This window comes from Macaca nemestrina, chromosome 19, assembly GCF_043159975.1.
Source record: "Macaca nemestrina isolate mMacNem1 chromosome 19, mMacNem.hap1, whole genome shotgun sequence".
Classification (NCBI taxonomy): domain Eukaryota; kingdom Metazoa; phylum Chordata; class Mammalia; order Primates; family Cercopithecidae; genus Macaca; species Macaca nemestrina.
This window is the reverse complement of record NC_092143.1, coordinates 45183157-45200585: the sequence shown is the minus strand read 5'-3', so window position 1 is coordinate 45200585 and position 17429 is coordinate 45183157. Positions and strand designations below refer to the sequence as shown.

The following is a 17429-nucleotide window of genomic DNA, read 5'->3' as shown; positions in this document are numbered from 1 at the left end:
TATCAGAGACTCTGCACTGAAAACAGCGGGTGTGCCTGAAAGTCTGCTTACTGAGTGCACCTGGCTTCTGAATGCTTGGGCCATACACCTGCCTTCCAGGTTTGTTGAGGGATGGGTTTCTCAGGAGGGAAACTGACCTGCTCAAAAGAAACAGATATGGAGGAAAGGGTTGGTGCCTGCTTAATCGCCCCAGGGCAGGCTTTCTCAGCCTGGCACTATGGCATCTGGGGCTGGCTACTTCTTTGTTGTGGGACTGTCCTGTGCATTATAGGATGCTGAGCAACATCCCTGCTCTCTACCACTAGACGCCAGCAGCATTGTACCCCGGACCCTTCTGTTGCGGCAATCAAAAATGTCTCCAGACATTGCCAGTGTCTCCTGGGGGCAAAATTGCCCCAATTGAGAATCGCTGTCTATAACAATCCACAGAGCTTCCAAGAAACCTTCTAGTGACTGGCTGGCCCTTAAATATAAACAGGCTATTAGGACCATCAGCATGTGAAGAAAACGGTAACTGTCAGAGAACAAAACAAAACAAAACAGCTTTCTCTGCTCATGCCCAGTGTGGTCTCAATATGCAGAACGATGCCAGTGAACTCATAAACCTGTACTTCCCAAGGAAATGCTACACCAGCAACCATGTCATCAGTGCCAAGGACCATGTGTCCACGCAAAAGGACACGGGCGAAATTGACAAGGTTACGGGCAGGTTTAATGACCAGTTTAAAACCTGTTATCCAGAGGGCCATTTGCAGGATGGGTGAGTCAGATGATTCCATTCTCCGACTGGCCAAAGCCAATAGCATCGCCTCAGAAAGAACTTTTGACTGGACAGAATCATGGATGTGAAATAGTTCTGTAAATAAATAGTGAAGCCAGGCTTGTTGGCTCATGCCTATAATCCCAGCACTTCGGGAGGCCGAGGTGAGTGGATCACCTGAGCTCAGGAGTTTGAGACCAGACTAGACAACATGGTGAAACCCCATCTCTACAAAAAATACAAAAATTAGCTGGGCATGGTGGCACTCGCTTTGGGAGGCTAAGGCAGGAGAATCCCTTGATCCTGGGAGGTGGAGGTTGAAGTGAGCCGAGATCACACCACTGCACTCCAGCCTGAGCAAGAGAGTGAGACCCTGTCTTGAACGAATGAATGAATGAATGAATACATAAATAAGTAAATAGTGAAACACTTATAAAAAGAATGCAGGGGGAAAAAGACAAATGAAAAAAGAGGAAGGCCGAGCGTAGTGGCTCACGCCTGTAATCCCAGCACTTTGGAAGGCCGAAGCAGGCGGATTGCCTGAGGTCAGGAGTTCGAGACCAGCCTGGCCAGCATGGTGAAACCCTGTCTCTACTAAAAATACAAAAATTAGCTGGGCATGGTGGCAGGTGCCTGTAATCACAGCTACTCGGGAGGCTGAGGCAGGAGAATCGCTTGAACCTGGGAGGTGGAGGTTGCAGTGAGCTGAGATCATGCCATTGCACTCCAGCCTGGGTGACAAGAGTGAAACTCCATCTCAAAAAAAAAAAAAAAAAAAAAAAAGGAAATTTTTTTTTCAATAAAACCCTTAATAATAAATAGCCTCTAAGCTAAGGGAATGGGGAAGCAGATGGTCACTGGAGCTGGGAACTGATCCATCCATATCTCCAATAACAGGCTGAGTGCCTGAGTCTCTGCACCTCTTGAGGCCTCTTTAAAGATAACTGTCTCAGTTGCCTTCAAAGTCCTTGACTGCAAGTATCACAGATCTGAGCCTTCTTCTATGATGCCCATGCATGCCCCTCTTCAGAAGTCTAGCTCACCTCCCAAGCGTGTTTCAGCTTGGTCTCTCAGCCAGACCCTAGGCTGAGGAGGCTCCTTGGGGCCCTGCTAGCAGAGAGCTGCACACAATGAGGTGCTCCAGCGATGCTTTGCTGAGTGACAGTAGACCCCGTTCTCATACACTCCAGGCTCCACAGCAATGGGGAGCTCAGAGCAAAAGGTACAACTCACAGGACAGAGGCCAAAGCCAAACAAAATGCTTGTCCAGTTCTTAGTCCATTCAAAAAACAGAAGTGCTCCGGTCTGGTTCTGATTCAATAGTTATTCATTTATCCACTTGTTTATTTATTGAAGTGGTTGTTTCCTTTCAAAGAGATCACCAAGGTATTTCTTGGAGAAAATTTGGGCTTGGTTTATTCGGAAGAGAGACACTTTGAGCACCTATTACGAACCCAGCCCTTTACATAAATGGTCTCAATTCCTACAAACGCCTCACACAGAAAATCTCATGATAGGGCCACGCATGGTGGCTCACACCTGTAATCCCAGAACTTTGGGAAACCGAGACGGGTGGATCACTTGAGGTCAGGAGTTCGAGAACAGCCTAGCCAACATGGTGAAACCCCGTGCCTACTAAATATACAAAAATTAGCTGGGTGTGGTGGCACATGCCTGTAATCACGGCTACTCTGGGAGGCTGAGGCATGAGAATCACTTGAACCCGGGAGGCTGAGGTTGCAGTGAGGAGAGATCATGTCACTGCACTCCAGCCTGGGTGACAGAGCAAGATGAAAGAAAGAAAGAGAGGAAGAGAGGAAGAGAGGAAGAGAGGAAGAGAGGAAGGAAGGAAGGAAGGAAGGAAGGAAGGAAGGAAGGAAGGAAGGAAGGAAGGAAGGAAGGAAGGAAGGAAGGAAGGAAGGAAGGAAAAGAGAGAGAGAGAAAGGAAGGAAGGAAGAAGGAAAATCTCATTATCTCCATTTACAGCTGATGAAATACGCAGCTCAGAGAGGTTTAGCAGCTTGCCCAAGTAACAAGTAGCCAAGCTAAGATTTAAACCAAGGGCTAACTCTAAATGCTTCTACTCCTAAAAGCCTTTACCAAACAGCCTAGAGGCCAAGAAAACAGTAATATTTCCACCCGAGATTTTGCAAACTAGCTAGTTCACAAACATATCAAATCAACGTCCAGCCCAGGAGTCTGCTATGAGACTCACGGGTCCTTAAAAATAGTCTAACCAGCTAGACTTCTTCCCACAGAATGCATGAATGGTCAGCTAGCCAACCACACTGTCGTCCTCCTACCCATGGTGAGACCCCAAGTCCCTTCACATGGCAGTCCCCTCCCAGGACTATAGAAGTGAGGGACTACTGAGCAGAAAATATGATGACTTAGAAAGACACTCATTATTAAATGGGGGGAAAAAACAAGCTACAAAAGGAGATACACAGTAGTAGTTCCATTTATGTAAGGTTTTATACCAGAAAGCTGGTTACTTTTGTAGCTGAAATTAAAGTTTATTCTTTCTTTTGGTTTAGCAATGTTTACTCATTTATCTCAAAAAAACCTAATTGCATAATTTTCAAAACCAATGTATTATATAATTTAAATTCCATTCCTGAACTAAGGATAGGATCTATTATTAGTCAAAGAAACCCAATGAGGAAGGTGTGTGGAGGTATAAAGGAAGATGACAAAAGGAAAAACATTTCATGGCTGGGCACGGTGGCTCACGCCTGTAATGCCAGTACTTTGGGAGGCCATGGTGGGAGGATCACTTGAGGTCAGGAGTTTGAGACCAGCCTGACCAACATGGTGAAACCCTGTCTCTACTTAAAAAAAAAAAAAAAAAATTTATCCAAGCATGGTGGTGCGTACCTGTAGTCCCAGCTACTTGGGAGGCTGAGGCAGGAGAATTGCTTGAACCTGGGAGGCAGAGGCTGCAGTGAGCTGAGGTTGCGCCACTGCACTCCAGTCTGGGTGACCGAGTGAGACTCTGTCTCAAAAATAATAATTAAATAAAACAAATTTGTAAAAAACGTTAAAAAACAAAACATTTTATTCACTCATTCATTTATACAACATTTATTGAGCATCTACTATGCATCAGGAACTGGTAGTTGCTGGGCCAAGTAACAGCAAAGAGCAAACTCTTGTTTCCAAAATGCTCACCATAAAATTGAGATAAGTACACTAACACACATGGAAATATTAGCAAACAAGAGAGGACAAAATCAAGTGCTTAAATGGAATGCTGTAACTGGTTTTTTATGTCTAATTTATTTTTTCAGAAGGAAAATATTTGAAGTGAATATGACAGGATGTTAACATTTGTTAACACTGCTAATTCTCAGTCATGACTGCATGAATGTTTGTTATATTGTTCTCCATATTCCTTTGTAGTCTATATTTCTACAATAAAACTACATGTTAAAATAAGTTTTAAGTCCAGGCACGGTGGCTCGTGCCTGTAATCCCAGCACTTTGGGAGGCCAAGGTAGGGGAATCATGAGGTCAGGAGTTCAAGACCAACCTGGCCAAGATGGTGGAACCCCGTCTCTACTAAAAATACAAAAAAATTAGCCGGATGTGGTGGCGCACGCCTGTAATCTCAGCTACTAGGGAGGCTGAGGCAGAGAATTGCTTGAACCCGGGAGGCGGAGGTTGCATTGAGTCAAGATGACGCCACTGCATTCCAGCCTGGGTGACACAGCGAGACTTCATCTCAAAAAACAAACAAACAAACGACAACAACAAAAAAACAAGTGCTTAACTGTGCTAAACTGGTAATCACTAACAAGGCCTTAGAGTAGCCAAGGTCAGCTTCCTGGACTCAGTCAGCCTTGCAGAATCTTTGCACCTTGCACGTTAAGCTAGGATTGAACACAGCCTTGAACCTAAGGAAATAGAACATATAAAGAATTATGTAAACTGATTTATTCAAGACTGAATTCAGATATTTAGAGGCCCCAAGCACTGAAAAGTGTGTGGTGCCACCTCACGCCCATACTTACTCAAAAGTTATGTGCCTGTTAAAATAAAAATAGCTCTGTCTGGATTTTCTGATTATGAAATCCGGGATATGTTTATGGAGGCTCAGCTTTTCTCTGTCGTGTGGTTATTGCTGACAACCTGGCTCAGCCAGGTCCCCGGTTGTGTAACCCACAGCCATGTAACTTAGCCCCTTGCTCTCGTGGCAATGAATCCTACAGCCATCAGAGGGTGGGGAAAGCTGCCCATGCTTCCCTGAGCCAACTACCAGGGGAATTTCAGGACAGAAGGCAAAAATCACATCTTGGGGAAGCAATTTAAAAACAGGTAGAATTACCTCCATTAATAATACCCTCCAAAAATTGTAAGACATTATCTTATTAAAATTTTTGCCAATGGATTAAAATATATATATGTTCCAGGCACTGTGACAGATTTACAGTTATTTCAAATCCTCCCAAAAGCCTATAGGTGGGCATTAGTATGCCATTTCATAGATGAGGAAACTGAACCTAGGGAGATTAGAGTTACAACCTGCCCAGATACTGTGAAGAACAGAGAAAGTATTCAAGCCCAAGCCCAACGCCAGGGCCCATGTTTCCTCCTTCTCTCCTTTAACCCCATGTTCTCATGCTCTTTTTTGGGGGTAAAAAGACTTTTCCATTGTCCGGTATTTTTAATATTGTTCGAGCTGCTGCCATTGCTGTGGACTGTTTAATGATGAAGTCTATATAAAACAAACCATGGCTAGGCGTGGTGGCTCACGCCTGTAATCCCAGCATTTTGGGAGGCTGAGGCAGGCAGATAACAAGTTCAAGAGGTCAACATGGTGAAACCCTGTCTCTACTAAAAACACCAAAATTAGCTGGGCGTGGTGGCATGCACCTGTAGTTCCAGCTACTCGGGAGGCTGAGGCAGGAGAATCGCTTGAACCTGGGAGCGGAGGTTGCAGTGAGCTGAGATCGCACCACTGCACTCCAGCCTGGTGATGGAGTGAGACTCTGTCTCAAAAATAATAATAATAATAATAATAACCATAGAATATTGTAAAATGAAGAGGCTGAACTAAGTCATCTCTGAGATCCTTTTCCATTTTGATTGAAGAGCCAAAGTCACAGAATTTCTGGCACTAGAGGAGGCCAGTGGAGGCAATTTTGTGGGGGACACAGGAAGGGGAGGAAGTGGCACATGTGTAGCTCTCCATTCATAGTGTGTGGGCTCCTGTACAATCTGCCTTTGCATATGGTAGGCCTGGGGCCAAGCGTGTGCGAGTGCCCACTCAGATGCTGGAATCTCCAGGGTGGCTGAACAAAAAGAGGATGAATCTATGGGGCACAGGGCACTTGGCACCATGGACTTGGGTTCTCCACAGAAGCCCCACCCCTGACGCTAGAGCCCAGGACCCCATGTGCTGACTGCTCAACCCAGTGGGGCACAGCGTGCAGCCCAGGTCACCAAAAGACTGGTCATGTGCTCAAGACAAAATGCAACCGAACCCATCCTTGCAAACCACCTCCAATAGCCTCCTGCTTCAGGTTGAGGCCCCCACAGGCTCTGGAGGGTGAAACTGAAGCCACTGTCATTGCTATGCTCTGTTTTTCAGGTCAGTAGAGGACAGGAAGGCAGCTGCTTCTTAGATGGTCTCCTAGGTCTTCATACCTTCCCTGCCCAATGTCCTAAACACTGCCATCAGAGTGAGCTTCCTAAGGAGTATCCCAATAGCACCACTTGTCTGTTCCAGAACCTTCCAAGACTCCCCACGACGCAAAGGACAGGATTCCAGACCCTAAACTCAGTTCCCCAGCAGTGGTGCTGCAGTTTCACTTGCACCCCTCTGCAAACCTCATCTTTTTAAGCCACCATTGTGCTCCCACACTCATCCTGCGCCCCACCTGCCTCAATGTCCCTCAACCTTCAATGTCTAGCTGAAGCACCACCACTTCCCTGAGGCCCTTCTTGACCACTCCGGCCCAGCCTACCGGGCCATCCCACCTTGGAACCAAGTCAGCACTTACTCTCAAACCCCCTACATCTTCTCATCCTGCCTGACTCAGCAGTCACTTCTGCCTGTCTATCTCTGAGTTCTGTCACCCCTACATAATTATGGTCCTTCCTAGGGAAGAAACTAGACTTTATATCTAAACCTGAGCCACAAATTGTCTTTTTCAAGGTCCTTAAGCAATCAGAGTGGGGAAAGGGGGCTAGGGGTGGGTGCCTTGAGGTTCTAGACCTATGGGATCCTAAACCGGGGGGTGGGTGCCTTGAGGTTCTAGAACTATGAGATCCTGAGCTCCACCCTCCCCAGAGGCCCCTTTAAAGAAAATTGGAACAGGAGAGTCTTACCAGTCCTGGGAAAGAGGAAGAAACAGAGGGAGGGGAGGCCAGCCAAAAACACATGCCAGACTGCTTGTTGAGTTCAGCCCTCCAGGGGCAGGCAAAGGGGCTGCAGCCATAGAGATGTTAGAGGTGCCACCAGGCAAACTTCCACCCAAGAGACAAGGTGTACAGTGGATCATCCAGAGCTAGTAAGGGGCACCAGGCAGGGAGGGGTGTGAGTTGAAGGGCCACAGGGGCTGTCCCCTGTCCCTAAAGTATCTTACCCATTAACCTGTCACTCAGACTCCAAAAGAATGACAGTGTTGCGGCCTACAATTACAAATGGACTTCTTCAATGTTAGGAGATACTGCTGCTGACCTCAAGAACTGACAGTCTGGTTTTAACCATTAATTGGGAAATGACCACCTTGCACAGGTGGGGTCCTGGGAAGAGTCCAGAGGTTGGGGGGTAGCGAGAGGACAGAAAAAGCAGCGAGCTGGAGAAGGCCAGGCCAGGGCTCTGCTAAGAACTGCAGCACTAATCCCAGAAACTGCTAGTTCTCAGTGAGGGGCAAATAGCTCCAATTGCTAAACAGCCTTTCGCAGGATTTTAGGCAGAAGTGCCAATTTGATGAGGAAGAAGGCTCTGGATAAGAAGGTGTTATCAGTGCCTCTCCATCACTCACACACCTGCAGCTGCCATGTTCCTTTAAAGGTGTTAACACCAGCCCCATAGGTGGCACTTTCTTCAGAGCTTCAATAGCCATCCAAACAGATGACTCACCTCTGGGCAATGCCTGCCTCTAGAGATTCTTGGATAGAGGGGTTCACATTCCACCATTCACCAGCACTGTGATTCTCAGCACTGAAACTCTCAGCACTGAACCTCTTTAAGTCTCAGTTTTCTCATCTGTCAAAGAGGATGAATAATCCTCAACCTAAGGATATAAACAGTCTACAAAAGCAGACATATAAACGCTAACATGCATATAAAGGCTTCTATATCTAATAATGCACAATTAAAATGTATTTAACCCAATGTTTGCATCCAGAAAAGATAACGGAGTGGTTGATGGACAAGGTGAGAAATCTTCCTTTCCATTTGTACACACTTTTGTAACTTTTGATTTTATACATGCTTGCATTACTTTTTCAAAAAATAAATAAAAGTAGGCCTGGCACTTTGAGAGGCCAAGGGAGGGGGATAGCTTGAACTCAGGAGTTTGAGACCAGCCTGGGCAACATAGTGAGACTCTGTCTCTACCAAAAAAAAAAATCAAAAAATTAGAGCTTGGGAGGCTGTGGCAGGAAGATCTTTTGAGCACAGGAGGTTGAGGCTGCAACTAGTCATGATCATACCACTGCACTCCAGCCTGGGTGACGGGGCAAGATGCTGTCTCAAAAAATAAAAATAAAAGTAAATAAGCAAAAGTAGGCTGGGCACAGTGGCTAATGCCTGTACTTCCAGTGCTTTGGGAGGCTGAAGTGGGAGGAGAGACCCGGAGTTCAAGGCTGCACTGAGCTATGATTGTGCTACTGCACTACAGCCTGGATGACAGAGCAACACCCTGCGTCTAAAAAAGAAAAAAGAAACAACAACAAATATTTACAAAAAATAAACAAAATTAAATTTTGGTGTGTGTTTAATCTGACTAGTAACCAAAGACATGCAAATGAAAATAATACAATCTTATTTTTAACCTATCAAATTGGTAAAATATATGTAATGTTAATACTCAAGGCTGGTCTTTGGTATCAACTTTCTGAAAGATGATTTGGAAATATCTATCAAAAGGTTTAATAATGCTTATACCTTTGGTCCCAGTGATACCCCTTTCAGGATTTTATCCTCAGGAAATTATCAAAATCACAAAGAGGGTTTGAACCAGACAGACTGTTGTCTCAAGTCTTATTAATCAGGCAACCTAAACAGGCACCATTAGGAAAAGGCTGGGGACTGCAGTGCTTCAGAATGATGGGAGGGCTGGCACGGTGGCTCACACTTGTAATCCCAGCACTTTGGGAGGATGAGGCAGGAGAATTGCTTGAGCCCAGGAGTTCTAGACCAGCTTGGGCAATATAGTGAGACCCCATCTCTACTAATTTTTTTGTAATTGGCCGCGCATAGTGGCACACACCTATAGTCCCAGCTATTTGGCAGGCTGAGGCAGGAGGATCACTTGAGCTTGGGAGAGTGAGGCTACAGTGAGACCTGACTGTGCCACTGCACTCCAGGCAGACCCTGTCTCAAAAAAAACAAAGAAAAAAAAACCACATGGATGGCCATGTAACCACCAAAACATCATATATATAAAGATGTTTTAAATGACATAGGGAAACCATTAAATTTAAGCAAAAAAAGTCAGAATATATGTGTAAATTCACTATTATTTCATACATCTTTTTAAAAAGTGCTTAGTGGAAAACCTGAAAGAAAACAAATCAAAAAGTTCTGATGTCTCTGAGTGGTAGGATAATGTGAAATTTTTTTTTCCTGCTTCTTCCTACTTTTTGGCTCTGAAAGCTTTACGATGAACAATGTATTATTTTTATAACCACATTAAAAAGTGGGAACAATGTAAACTCAAAACAATAATAGTAATAATAAAATAATAATCCTAGACAACTTTCTAGGTTGCTTAGAGGCACACAGTAGGTCCTCAATAAATTCTTCTGGGACTGTCTCAAATAAGAGAAGAAGCCTTCTTTTTATTCCTCTCCTTTTTCTTAGAGTATTACGTTAGCAAACTTGTAAGTACTTTCTCTTCTTTAAAATGTGTAGATAAATCATTTTCAAAATTAAACAGGTTTGTGGCCGGGCGTGGTGGCTCACGCCTGCAATCCCAGCACTTTGGGAGGTCAAGGTGGGTGGATCACAAAGTCAGGAGTTCGAGACCAGCTTGGCCGATATGATGAAACCCCATCCCTACTAAAAATACAAAAAAATTAGCCAGGCGTGGTGGCACAAGCCTGTAATCCCAGCTACTCAGGAGGCTGAGGCAGGAGAATTGCTTGAATCCGGGAGGCGGAGGTTGCAGTGAACCGAGATCACGCCACTGCACTCCAGCCTGGGTGACAGAGTGAGACTCTGTCTCAAAAAGAAAAATTAAACAGGTTTTTCTTCAGTTTTATGACCCAGGGCCTTCCTTCTCAAAAATCTGGGAGCTATCTCTTTGAAATGTAAAAATCAAGGAAGACAGTACTCCTATTTCCAAGTTTCTGCAGGAAGGTAGGAATCTCACTTCAGTGGGTGTCTTGCTCCGGCTTGCAAAACTATCTCCTATCTCCTGTCATAAAGATATGAGAAGTTTGTTTCTCCTCTGGATAAAGCCAATTAGCTAACACAGATGGTCACCCCAACTACCAGGTGAAGTGAAGATGAACTCTGTGTGACAAATGGCTCTGTCAACTACAGGAGGGCTAGTTGTTTATCCGGAGAAGATGCGGGTAGCGGTTGTAGCTGCCTGGCTATGTCAAGGGGGAGATTTCTTTCTGTCTTTGCAGTCTCTTAGCAGATTGCTTGTGATGAGCACTACATTCTGATTTAACGCTTATTCAATAATAAAAATATTTTCTTTCTCTACCAAAAGAAAAAGAAAAAGGCCTTTTGGTAACTCTTTCGGCGTTGCACAAACAGGAGGAATGGTAATGACGATGATGGCTGGTATTAACACAAAAATGAAAAATGACGAAAACAAAACAGGGACAGTTGTTTCATGCTGAAAATGTCATGCCTTTCTCCTGAGTAACTGCTACTACCCATACCCGTCGGGGAACTAGAGGTCACCCACCGATCACCGGGCTCAGGGCCCCCTTCACCTCCCTCTTGCCCCAGCAGGAAAGCCCAGGCCCCTGTGGAAAGCGAGGACCCCAAGGATCAGCAGCCAGAGTGGCTGGAGCCACTGATCTGAAAGCCCTTCCTGACCCAAGTCTTGACCAAGAACAAAGCCAAATCTGCTTCTCCTTCAAGACAACTCAGTCTCAAGCCAGCAGCCACCCCAGAACAGATGCCCTTACCTTCCTGATGGATCCCATCCTGGCCAGGGGAGGACCCTGCTCATCCTATGACCGTCATCTCTAAAGTTAGGGATGGCACCATAACATTCACACTTTTGCTCAAGAAGCTCTCCTTAGAGAGCTCATCTGTGCTCTTCTTGGACCTTTTAGAGTATCACGCACCCTGGGTAAAACAGCCAATAAAAGTAAAACTGCACATTAATCATTTATATTTCCACAAAGTGCTTCACTTCTACCAGGGAGCAAATTCAAACCTGGGCATGAGGGGGCTGGACAGAGAACGAGCAAAGTGAAGGCAACAAGAACGGGGAAGGGTGTCTGCGCTGCCTGAGATATGAGAAGACAGGCCTCGGGTTGCCACTTTGCTTATTTGTCCAAGAGGTGCAGGAAGTCCAGGCTTTTATTTTTCATTTCCCAGTTCTTAAAGGTTGCCAATGAATCCAAACTTGAAACACTGTGCAGACCAAATACGACACGCTGTAGGCTGTGGACCGTGACAGCCCCTAAGTTGCGGCATCTTGCTCTATCCCGACCCCAGTCCTGTGAGGGAGGGAGGCAGAGTACACCGTCAGCCATCACAGCTGAGGAAATGGGCATAGAGTGGAAAGTTAGCTCAAGCCACCTGGGGGCAAAGATAGGCCTGGAACCCAGGAGTCCTGACTCCTAGTTCAGTCCTCTCAGCACCCAAGGTCTGGATCCTGTCCTGGGAGTCAGTTGCACACAGCATACCTTGGGGTCTTCCCATATTGGGGTGCTGGGTCAGTGACCTCAGCCTTCTGGCCTCATGCACAACACACCTGTTCCCCTTTGCTACCATCCTCACACTGGCCCAGGTGAGCGCATTCCAGGGCCCTGCCTGTCACTACCCCCGCCCTCTTTACAGGCATACAATAGGAATGAGAATGACTGTACTCCCTATCATTACAGGGATAACCTTGAGTAGGTGCTATTCGTTAAAAAAACAATAAAAGAAGTATATCATTCACAAACGTTGCTATTTAACTTTTGTGGGAGGATAATCTACTGAATTATTCATTTGTATTTTCCTTCCTCCATTCTAGAAAGGTAGCTTGGTTTTTTCATCTTCAACCCAGGGCCAACTGGGTTGTGGGGGCTGAAAGGTTTCAGTGCTCAAGAAATTGTGCTGTGAAGAAACTGTGTAAGAGAGTCCTGGGGGAGGAGGGGGGCCAGTGCCTCTGGGTCTGGGGAGGGCTGTGGTGGAAGTGGTGAGACCATGGCCCAAACCAGGAAGCCCGTGCTAGCAGCTTAAGGTCCCTCTCTCCACATCCCTCACAAGGGATAGTAGGACCTCAGAAAGGGGCAGCTTGGGAGGCTGGACCCAGGGCTTCAGAAGCCTCCAGAAAGCAGTGAGCAGATCAGCAAGGCCAGCACAGCCCAGGGGGCCCACGGCATTGTTCTGTTCCACACAAGACCCCCAGGGTCTTCACACAATCCTAGGAGGGGGAAGACCCCGAAGGCACCTCAACACTGGTGGATTCAATTTCTCATAAACTGGTGGGTAAGGTTTAGTCATGTTTTTAATGAAAAGAGAATTTAAAAATGAGCCATTTCTTTCACACCAAGCCAAGCTTGTGAAATAAAATGTGTAATTGCTTTCCTATTGTTAATTAGCAAATCACTTGCATTGGACCTCACAGTGTATTGAGGGTACCTTTCTTTTCCCATTCATTCTATTTTTATCTTGTTATATATGTATAATATTTATTTTATTATATTATCCTATATTGGTCCAACAGCCATCCCAGACCACATACTGAGGCTCAACAGCAAGCAAGCCACCAAAGCCTTGCCCCAGCAACTCTTAATTTTCACCAGAGGGAGACAGAGATGATGACAGTAAACTAATAGGCGACAAAATGCGCCATATGCTAAAGGGTGAAAGGTGTTGTGGAAGAAATAAAGGGAAGAAAGGGGGATAAGGGGCTTGGGGTCAGGGAGGAATGTTATTCCACACAGGGCAGTCGGGGAGGCCTCTCTGGGAAGGGGACACGTGAGCAGGACAGGAAGTGGGTGATGAGGGGCCAGCCCAGGTGGATGCGCTAGATGAGGCCTGTCCCCTGCAGACGCAGAAGCGAGGGGAGGATGAGCTTTCACTGGGGCTGAGTGAGCCAGGGGCAGGATGGCCAGTGATGGGGCATCAGTTCATGGAAGAAAGGAACACCACCTTTCTGGGGTCCCTCAAAGCCATGTGAGAGGAAGGTGGGCCCAATTTCATCTCTGGAGGAGCCAAGAACTCAGCCAGGAGTCTCTATGGGATGGGCCCAGAATGTAGGCCTCTCCCTGCCCCTAGGGGGCTCTGACTGCCCTTTCCCCACCCGCCCCCCAAAGCCCTCCACCATCCCCAGGTCTAAGTAAGGAGATAGGCCTCTCAGAGAAGGTGCTAGGACCTTCCCACCTAGATCAAAGTGGAGATGCTGCCGGTTGCGCAGCGTTCTCAGCGGGATGAACAGAAGCAATGACCAGGATCTGCGCTCCCTTGCCTGTCCATGCTCCTGACTCACTCTGTGACTCATGTTACTTTCCTGTGATTCTCCAGAGGGTAACAATTCCCTCATCAGAAAAAGGAAGGGGTTTCATTCACCAGGGTCCACCTGGGGGGCCTTTCATTGGTGGCACAAGAAAAGATGCTGCAGGGCAGGAGTGTCTGGAAAGAGGAGAGGAACGGAGAGACCCCCAACCCCTAGGCCGTCCCCCCACATTCCCCCAATCTCCACCCTAGAAGGGAAAGGAGGAAAGTGGTGAGGCTATGACAGACACTGGGGCAGATGGGGCTCTGCAGGTGGCAGCAGGAAGGCCTCCTTGGGACCCTTGGTCCTGTGTCCTGGGGTCCTGATGAGCAGGCGAGCATCCTGGATTCTAAAGCCATCAAGGCTCTGCAGGCCCAGGGGAGTGCAAGCACTTATAGTGCCAAGGCAAGGGGAGCGGGGAGTGCACACCAGGGCACCCAGCCATGGGAGGGGTCCGGAGAGGGACAGAACAAGCTCCAGGTAGAGCCCTGGGACGGCCTCCAGTCTTCATGCTGCAATGGCCTGAGCCTAGGCCCCCAAGGCCAACCTCAGTGCGTTTCTGCTCCCCAGCCTAGTGTCCCAGGCCCCCACTGTCAGCCCACCCCCTCCCAGATTGTCTCCACTGCTCACCTCAGGAAGAGACCGACACAAGCGGGCACCTGGGGCCATCCAACAATGTCATGCCCCTTCCAACTGCTCTTTGTCAGATATTTCATTTAAAGGAAGGGCTCCTACAAGAGGTAAACAGGCGGGGGGAAGGGGTGTGCACCAGTCTTGCAGCTCTCCTCTGCATTCAGGCCCTAAACGCACGCCACAGTGAGTACACTGCAGACCCCTCCCTTCTCCTTGGGGGTCCAAGGAGAGATGTGGACATGGTGGGTGACGGTCCCCTCAAACGCTCAACCAAGCATTCATCCCAACCACTCTGTCTGTCAAGAGCTCCCACAAATAATGTTTTATTCATCGTATGACATGCCTGGATTCCCCGTGTGCACACGTGTGCATGCATGTGTGTGTGCACCTGTGTGTGTGCAAGCCTCCGAGGTTAGCGCCTATACTCTCTCCCAAGCCTATGGAACCCAGTCCCACTGAACCTAACCAACCATTTCATTCCTGCACCTGGCTGTTTGCTTCTACAAGTTTCCTTGTTATGGGTTGGATTGTGTCCCCCCAGAATTCATAGCTGAAGTCCTACCCACACCCAACCCCAGCACCGGTGATTTTGACCTTAGCTGGAAACGGGGTCCTTGCAGATGCAATTAGTTCAGCAAGATGATGTCATACTGGAGTAGGGTTGGCCCTAATCCAATATGACTGGTGTCCTTTTGAAAAGGGGAAATTTGGTCATAGAGACCACAAAGGAGACCACTAGGTGAAGATGAAGGCAGAGATCTACAAGCCAAGGAGCACTGAAGATTACCTGCAAACCACCAGAAGTAGGGAAGAGGCAAAGAATAGATTCTTCCTCGCAGCCTTGGAAGGAACTGCTGCTGATATCTTGATATCAGACTTCCAGCCTCCAGAACTGTGGGACAGTAACTCTCTGTGGTTTCAGCCCTCCAGTGTGTGGTCCTTGGTACAGCAACCCTGGTAGTATACCTGGGGTTGCCTCTCTAATCCTTTGGGCAGAAATCTTACTCTTCCTTTTCCAGGCTCCACTCAGAGCCTGAATCTTGTCCAGTGGTTCCCAAATTGACTCTGTGGAACACTGGGACACCCTTTGAGCCTCTGCAGAGGAGAGGAGGGAAAATGGTGGAGGCAGGGTTGGGAACGAGTGAACTAGGTGGGCAGGACTGGAGCCCCCATCCTGTTTCAAGCAGAGCATCCTTCCTTCTAAGGTGAGCATGGACTCCTACACAGTCCTTGGCCAGAGGGGTCTCTCTGCTCTCTGATTCCAGCAGCAATGAACAAGAGTTTGCACCATCCACTTGGCACTTAGCATATAAGATAGTTGTAAACTCTTCATGTGCGTTTGAGCCCTCCCTGCCCTACCCCAGGAGAGTACCCTGTTTTATCCATCTTGTTTAAGTGTGATAGTTAAAGTGTCAACTTGATTAGATTGAGGGATACAAAATATTGTTCCTGAGTGTGTCTGTGAGGGTGTTGCCAAAGGAGATGAACATTTGAGTCAGTGGACTGGGAGAGGCAGACCCACCCTCAATGTGGGTGGGCACCGTCTAATCAACTGCCAATGTGGCTAGAATAAAACAGGCTTACTGAGTCTCCTGGCCTTCATCTTTCTCCGTGCTGGATGCTTCCTGCCCTGGAACATCAGACTCCAAGTTCTTCAGCTTTTGGACTCTTGGACTTAACACCAGTGGTTTGCCATGGGCTGTCAGGTCTTCGGCCACAGACTGAGGACTGCTCTGTTGGCTTCCCTACTTTTGAGGTTTCGGGAATTGGACTGGCTTCCTTGCTCCTCAGCTTGTAGACGGCCTATTGTGGGACTTTGCTTTGTGATCATGTGAGTCAATACTCCTTAATAAACTGCTCTTTATATATTAGTTCTGTGCCTCTAGAGAACCCTGACTAATACAGTAACCAATGTCTATAGCAGCACCAATAGAAATATACCAGGAGTCACATATATAATTTTAAATTTTCTGGTAGCCACATTATAAAAAAGTAAAAATTCATGTAATAAAATTGCTTAGAACTAAATACACAGACTTACAAATGAGTGCATACAAAATTGGCGAAGTGAGAATTGACGGATTGTATCAATGTGAATTTCCTGGTTGTGATATTGTACTATATTGTTTGGGGTGTTTTGTTTTTTGAGATAGGGTCTTGCTCTGTTACCCAGGCTGGAATGTAGTGGTGCTGTCATAGCTGACTGCAGCCTCAACTTCCTGGGTCCAAGCAATCCTCCCACGTCAGCCTCCTGAGTAGCCAGGACTACAGGCATGCACCACCACACCTGGATATATATATATATATATATATATATATATATATATATATATATATTTTTTTTTTTTTTTGTAGACACAGGGTATCACTCTGTTGCCCAAGCTAGTCTCAAACTCCTGGGGTCAAGTGATCTACCACCTCGGCTCCCAAAGTGTTAGGATTACAGACATGAGCCACCATGTCTGGTCATGATATTGTACTATTTTGAAAGATGTTATCTTTGGAGGAAATTAGGGGAAGTAGATACAGGTTCTCTCTGTGTTATTTGTTACAGCTGTGTATGAATCTACAATTCCCAAAAAGATTTTTTGAAAGTGAAAAGAAACAGGTAAAATTAATTTCAATTACATACTTAATTTAACCTAATGTATCTGAATATTATCACTTCAACACACAAACAATATAAAAAAGTTAAGGAGATATGTCACATCCCTTTTTTGTATTATGTCTTTGAAATCTAACGTGTATTGTATATGTACAGACAGCATGTCTCAAGTCAGACCACACTTCCAGTGCTCAGTAGTCACATGGGGCTAGTGGCTAGTGGACAGTGCAGGGCTAGTACACAAAGGGCACTCAATGGATGCTTTCCACATGAATGATGAATGAACCAATTAACCAACCTGAACTAAGAGGGGCCTGAAACTGGGCCTGCAGAATAGCACCTCACCAGCAGAAGGGCAATGGGTGGGGGTAGGGGCACATAGGTGTGGGGACATTGGCTCTGCAGGCACTGCTGGGTGGAAAGAGAACCCCCAAAAATGAACTAGGATTAGAAGGAGGACAACAGCCCAGCCTACCATGGAAGAAAGAGAAAGCACTTGGGAATTCTTGCCTCCTTTTGGAAGTTGTGGGTGTGGCAATGGTGGTCTTAGGAAGTATTGACCCTTTCATCTGCTGAGGAA

The 17429-nt window shown here is 46.6% G+C and overlaps 1 protein-coding gene across 3 annotated transcripts in view; it reads right to left on the bottom strand.

The window, feature by feature from the left end:
- LOC105499667 (ST8 alpha-N-acetyl-neuraminide alpha-2,8-sialyltransferase 5) overlaps positions 1–17429 on the bottom strand; it is a 96166-nt gene that overhangs the window by 55724 nt on the left and 23013 nt on the right. The window lies entirely within an intron of this gene.